Raw genomic sequence first — 6,000 nt, 5'->3', positions numbered from 1 at the left:
ACCATCTCTGATTGTAATTCCAGAAGCTGTCATACTTGAGCACTGCTACATCCTATGCTGGGATAAATGTATAGCACAAGGAAAGATGAATCATCAGAACTGTAAGAAATCTTTTTAGTAGGAAAAGATGAAATTCGTTTGCTGATTCTAAACTTGAAATCTGACATATGCTGTATACAAAATACAGTTTGTTTTTTTTTATTTGCACCAATTATAATGCATTTTTCAGAAAACCACTACCATAAGAGGATTCATTCAATCCCTAAGAAGATCCATGTCTTCTTTTTCAGGCAAGATGTATAATGCAGTTCTGCTTTCCAGCAGAACATTCAACTGCAAAGGGTCCCACATCTGCTTTTATCTAAATCCTCATACTCCAGTCTCTGGAGTTGCATGTCTTAAAGCTGAAGCTTTTTAGCTAAGTGTTCAGGTTTCTGGGAACAAAAAAGAATTTCTGTTAAAATTCACTTTCATAAAAAAGGCAAACCCCAAATATATTTAAAATCATCATGGTCACAATTTATGTTGCAATTCAGTTAAAATTACATGTCATTTGGGTCACTTAACTGCTGCAGTGTAATAATTGAGGCTTTAATATGCATTGCCCTGTTCTTCGCATTATTAGCTTCCCCTGTATGTAGTGGGTACTAAATACTGATGTTCTGGACCTCACCTCTTTTGCTGATGTCACCTGTGACTCTTTCTGGAAATGAGGAAATGGTAAGGTAAGTCTAAAGTCCATCTTATAGCGCACAGAATTTTATTAAATCCCATGCTTACATGGTTTAAAACCTGCAATAAAAGTTTGCCAGTAGGATGTGTCAATGGCAAAACAGTGGAAGACAATGTCTTAGTGGAAGACAATGTCTTATCAGAAGACACAAAAGTCCATTAATGACTTTTAATGGTTTAATGTGAGGTGTCCCTGCCCATGGCAGGGGGTTTGGAACTAGATGATCTTAAAGTCCTTTCCAACCCTAACTATTCTATGATTCTGTATAGATTCTGTACTTCTCCATGGGGTGAGATAGTCATACCCAGAGAGCAATGAGTTCCCAGTATCTTCTATACCTGTTTTAGAATGAAAAGAATTGCCATCTGAAAATGTATTTATTACTCCAAATGCCATATAGGGAGTGTAGGCAATGGGCAAAGACATAAGCAATCTGCCATCTAATCCTGGGTGAGGCAAGTTCTGTGTTTAGTATCTAACTCCCCTTTCAGGCATCCACACTGAAACTAGACACCTAAACATATTTTTGTTTCTGACTAATATGTATCTAAAAGCTAAAATTTGTAAATAGGACTAAAAATATATGTGCCTTGTTCCTAGTTTACTCCTGTTTTGTTTGCAGAGAGGATAAAATGCAGCTGGTAGGTTTGCTGGCTTAGAAATAAATGAACACACAAGAATAGTCTGAATTGTCATCCTAGGGAGTGCAAATTCAATACACCAGAGAGAAAACCAAAGAAAACCCTTTCTTCCAGCTCCACACGCACACATGCAACCTCCACAGTATAACTGTAATTTATAATACAAGTGGGTCTATGTGTTTGGTAGAATTTAAATAGTAGTACAAACAGTCTAGTTTATGATATTTAGGATGAAACTCCTCTACACTTAGAAGATGTGGAAATCTTACTTTGCTCTTGAGAGCCTTGAAAAGCCGTCCAATATTAAAAGTATAGCTCTTAGGTTTCGTGTGGTTTTTGAAGCAAAAAAAAGAGTGTAATCCAAACCATATGTATTTGATCAACAATGTGACTGATTTTTTTTTTTTTTTAAACAACTTTTACCAAACAGAAGAGAGAAGACTGGACATATGAACTGTTACATTGTGTGTAGAATCTAAGCTGCAACTTTGCATGCAGATTTGGCCAAGATCAAGAACTACCAAGACAAATTGTAGCATTGCATTTGGTGCCTCGGACTCCACCATTGCACCACTTAAAAGCAGTTGTCCATCAAAGATCAGAAGGTTTGTAAATCCCTGTTCAAGTCCTGTGGCTTTATACACTTCTTATAGTGATGAACTCTGAGGTCTGGGATTTTCTTGTAGTTCCCCATATAGGGTCCTTCTCTACACTAGGTTGCTCTGTTGAAATTTTGCTGTATATATTTTCCACAACAGTTTTCTCCATAGAAACCAGGAATAATAACTTTCAAAAAAGCTGTGGAAAATATTTCAAATAATACTAAGCTTCTACTGCTTCCCCCCCTCCAAGCTTAATCACAATAAATATTTAAAAAGGACAGAGAAGTTATTCAAAGACCAGGCTACATTTTCCATTACATTAAAAAATAAAAATAAAATAAAATGAAGTTGTTGCCTCTTCATTAACATTTTTTTGGTAGATCCATTTTTTTTTTTAGATAAAATGTGCAATGTGCAATTAAAACAAATACAACAAACCTTTATATTTTGTTTAAAATAGGGTTGTAAACATACATAAGATTAAACTTGAAGCTGTGTCAATCTGATATTTTTATACGATGGCGTGAGTTCTGACACTTTACTGTGGGAATTCAGTCACTGTGACAAATGCAGAAGTAAAATAATGTCTTGATAGGCCATAAATTACATGATTTACTCCAAACATTTGTTTATATTGCTATATCAGCATAAAGCCCTGGTATAAATGGTATATGTGGGTTTAAAGTAAGTCACGGAATTTATCCCTGCTTGCTTATCACAATACGCATGAGAGGTTTTCTCCAAAACAGCTACTTCAGTGTCAACCGTTCAAAGAAAATAACCTGCATGCATGAGTGAAAGAATGGTCATTTCAGCTCTTCACCTAAGAAATGGGAGCGACTTGGAGCTGGCATACAACTACCTGAGTTTGGCTAGTAAGTGGTATCTTGTTATGGTCCAGTGAGCTGACTGCTTAGTGTTGGTGTGCTGTAATGTGCATGCAGATGGAGATACGTGGAATGGTCTGCAACATGGAAAACAGCAGAGCGAGCTCGTCAGCTGAAACCAGAATAGCTTGCTATGTGAACACTGTCCACAGTGCAGATACCCTTCCTTTCCTCTTTAGTGAGTTACATAAACCAAGACAATTAAAGTGGAGAATGCTCAGCTGGGAAGAGATGGCAAATTAGCCTACACCCGCAATGGCTCAGGTCATTTTCCTCACATCGGTGAGTCCTCATTTATTAAAACATTTTCCCACTCCTGCTATTCCTGAACCACTTTGGGTTTGAGCAGGTCACACACATGGAAGCTCACCACACCATGGAAATCACTGCTAGCTGGGACATGGGCTTCCCCTGCCTCGGAGTGAGGAACCAAAACTCAGACCTTTCGTTAAGATCCGCTTAGAAGTGGCTGCATATCCGCCCCAGTCGTGTCTCCTCACCACCCCCGCCTGCCGCCCCCCAGCCCATCATGTAAAGCAACTGCTGTCTTGAAGCTGCCCATCCGCCATGGCCATGGTCACGTCCGCACGCTCCCCCATCCCCGGGTGGACGGACTCCCCACCCCGTCGCCGCCGGTGAGTGCCGGGGCCAGGTCCGCGTGGCTGTGTGGGCGGGGGGCGGCGCATTCCCCGGCGCTGCCGGGGCCCGGTTTGGTTCCGTGCGGCTGTCACCGCAGCGTCACGCCGGGGTAACTCCAGCCGCAGGAGGGTTCGGTAGCGGAGCGCTGGTCCTGGCAGGCTCAGCGGTGGGAAAAGCGGTGGCATGTCGTACATATCTGGGACCCTGCTTGTGGGTTTTAACACGCACTCACAGGTCCAAATATACCCTGTAACAGTCTGAATTCCCGTTATTGCTTTGTTGTTGTGGGGTTTGGTTGGTTTTGCTGTTGGTTCGGCTTGTTTGGTTTTTTTTTTCCTCTGGCAAATTGAAAAGGCCAGATTAAAAAAAAATAATAATAAATATTTCAGGTCAGAGCAGAAGGTGTTCTGACACTGAGCTTCTTGTTTTTCTTAATCCTTTTGAAAATGCGTTTGAAAACAGTTTAGCTTATCATGTAGAGGAATGAAAGCATGTCATGTAGAAACAGCAAAATGAAACACGCTTCCAAGCTCAGTTTACCTCCTTTTTTTTTTTTTTTTGGAGGGGGGGGGGGGGGGAGGGGTTGTTTTTTTTTGGTTTTTCCATCCTGTTTACATAATTTGCTAGAAATGACAGAGCAGAATGACATTGAAGAAAATTTGCCTGTTTTGGTAAAGAAAATTGTGACCATAAATGCTGCTCACTTCTGTCTGAACTTATGTGATTCCTCAGAAATATCGCGCGACAATGGTATTTTAGATGATGATTATAAGGATTAAGATTTTATTTTGTATCTTCTCTAATGAAACATATAGCAGAGCTCAGAAGCTTTCAATCCACAATCTTTTTTTCTAAAGCACTGTACTTTAATACATGAAAGGGAAGTAAAAAAAAAAAGAAAGTGAATGCAATAAAAGACTTCAGGTGCTGTGGAGGACTGCTGAGGACTGCCTCAGTGTAATGCTCTGTTGTTTTGAGTCAGTGGGAGATAACAAAAGGCGCTAATTTTCTCTAGATCTGAGGTTTCTGATTTCTTATCCCTACAGTTATCAGGTAAGGAAACATCAGAGAAGAAGGAACAAGTTGAGTTTGCCAAGATTTTGGTGAGTCCTGCCAGTGTTTGGCCTCAGCCATCCAACTATATTCTAAACTCAGAGCTCACTGTAATCCCTTTTGTGGCATGAAAACATCTTTGACCTCAATCCATTGTAAACCATTTGCTTTCTAGTGATCTAGTTGCAACCTCGGGATTCTGGAAGCTCTAAGCAAATTCTGTCCCAAGGGCCTCCAGCTCTGGTACCTAAGGACTGAACAGCTCTGCTGGTTTTGCAGCCAAAAAATGTTATCCCATGTAAATAAGGAATATTCTAGTGGAAACTATATTCCTGGTATGAGCATCAAATTTGTTTTTTATTTTATTGCCATTTAAAAAAAATGTGTTTTGAAGGAAGCAGATCTGTGTGATCAAAAAGCGCAATTTGTGTTTTAAGCAGAAGAGTCTGGAGGAATCTAGGGTAAAGTAAAATATCTGAGTAGGCTTCTTTTTCTCTTCTGCTCATGATGATGGGAGACATGCAAAATGATGTTGTCAGGTTCTAATTATCCAAGATTATTTCAAAAGAAATCAAAAGCTGAATCTCTGCAAGCTTGTCAAAAGTTAGACTATCTTGTCTAAATCAGTTACTTTGGAATAGCCACGTGCTAATAGTCCATATGCTGTAATGCAGCTTTTTGGAATCTTGCTACTCCAGTGAGGAAAAAAACGAAAATAAAAGCAAGCAGAAGAAATCCCAGGGGACCGTAGCTTCAGGAGGCGAAAAATTGGTGCTTTTTGCTTGCCTGTCTCTTCCCAGTTTCCTGCCCCCTTCAGCGTATGAGAAAGACAAGAAGAGTTTATGCACTTTGGAAACTCGATAGGAGGCAGCAGCTGATCTTCCCATCACCAGCCTAAAAATAATCCACTCCAGGGTTTGGAGCAGCTTCACTAAGTGGAGGAAAATCCTGCCATCGGGATGATATTGATCACATAGCACAACCGAGTGACAATTGGGTTGGTATTTTGTTTTTGTGTTTACAAAGGTAAGCTACAGAGTTTGATCTAACATTCAGCAACCAAACGGGGCATGCGATGACCCTCCCCCATTATCTCCCACTAACCACCTCCTCCTCCTTCCCTTTATATTTGTGGGACAGGGCTGTGCCTCGTTCTTTCCTGGGATTACAACTCCAGTCTCTTTTCCCTTTTCCTTTTCCATCCGCAGGCATTCTCAGCCTTTACCGTCCCCTCCTGCTGTTTTCTTTGCCGCTGTTCACAGGGTTATGTTTCTTTTTATAAGCTGTCCTGTCTTGGCATGTGAAGTCGAAGGTTTTACAGCAGGCAGGGTAGCAGGCTGATGTTGGAAATTGCATTCTGTTAAGCAGCTTACCAAAAAAAAAGCAATGTATTAGATGTGGGAGACCACTGCAGATGTTTGTGTGAAATGCTTTGCAATGCCACT

At 40.5% G+C, this 6,000-nt stretch overlaps 1 protein-coding gene across 8 annotated transcripts in view; it reads left to right on the top strand.

Annotated features, from left to right (window-relative positions):
* The first annotated feature begins 5,382 nt into the window (after nucleotides 1–5,382).
* Nucleotides 5,383–6,000, top strand: part of ABCC9 (ATP binding cassette subfamily C member 9) — a 75,550-nt gene continuing 74,932 nt past the window's right edge. For 5 of the 8 annotated variants that reach the window (XM_057405190.1, XM_057405188.1, XM_057405187.1 and 2 more), the window contains exon 1: nucleotides 5,384–5,581. The gene's annotated coding sequence lies outside the window, so the exon portion shown is untranslated. Of the gene's footprint in view, nucleotides 5,582–6,000 lie in introns of all 8 variants that reach the window. The other 3 variants (XM_057405191.1, XM_057405189.1, XM_057405186.1) reach the window with 1 other exon arrangement.

The sequence above is a fragment of the Pezoporus wallicus genome, unplaced genomic scaffold (assembly GCF_028554395.1).
Source record: "Pezoporus wallicus isolate ANWC-B61680 ecotype Strahan unplaced genomic scaffold, APGP_CSIRO_Pwel_v1 contig_6789, whole genome shotgun sequence".
NCBI classification, from domain to species: domain Eukaryota; kingdom Metazoa; phylum Chordata; class Aves; order Psittaciformes; family Psittacidae; genus Pezoporus; species Pezoporus wallicus.
This window is presented reverse-complemented; position numbering and strand designations above follow the sequence as displayed.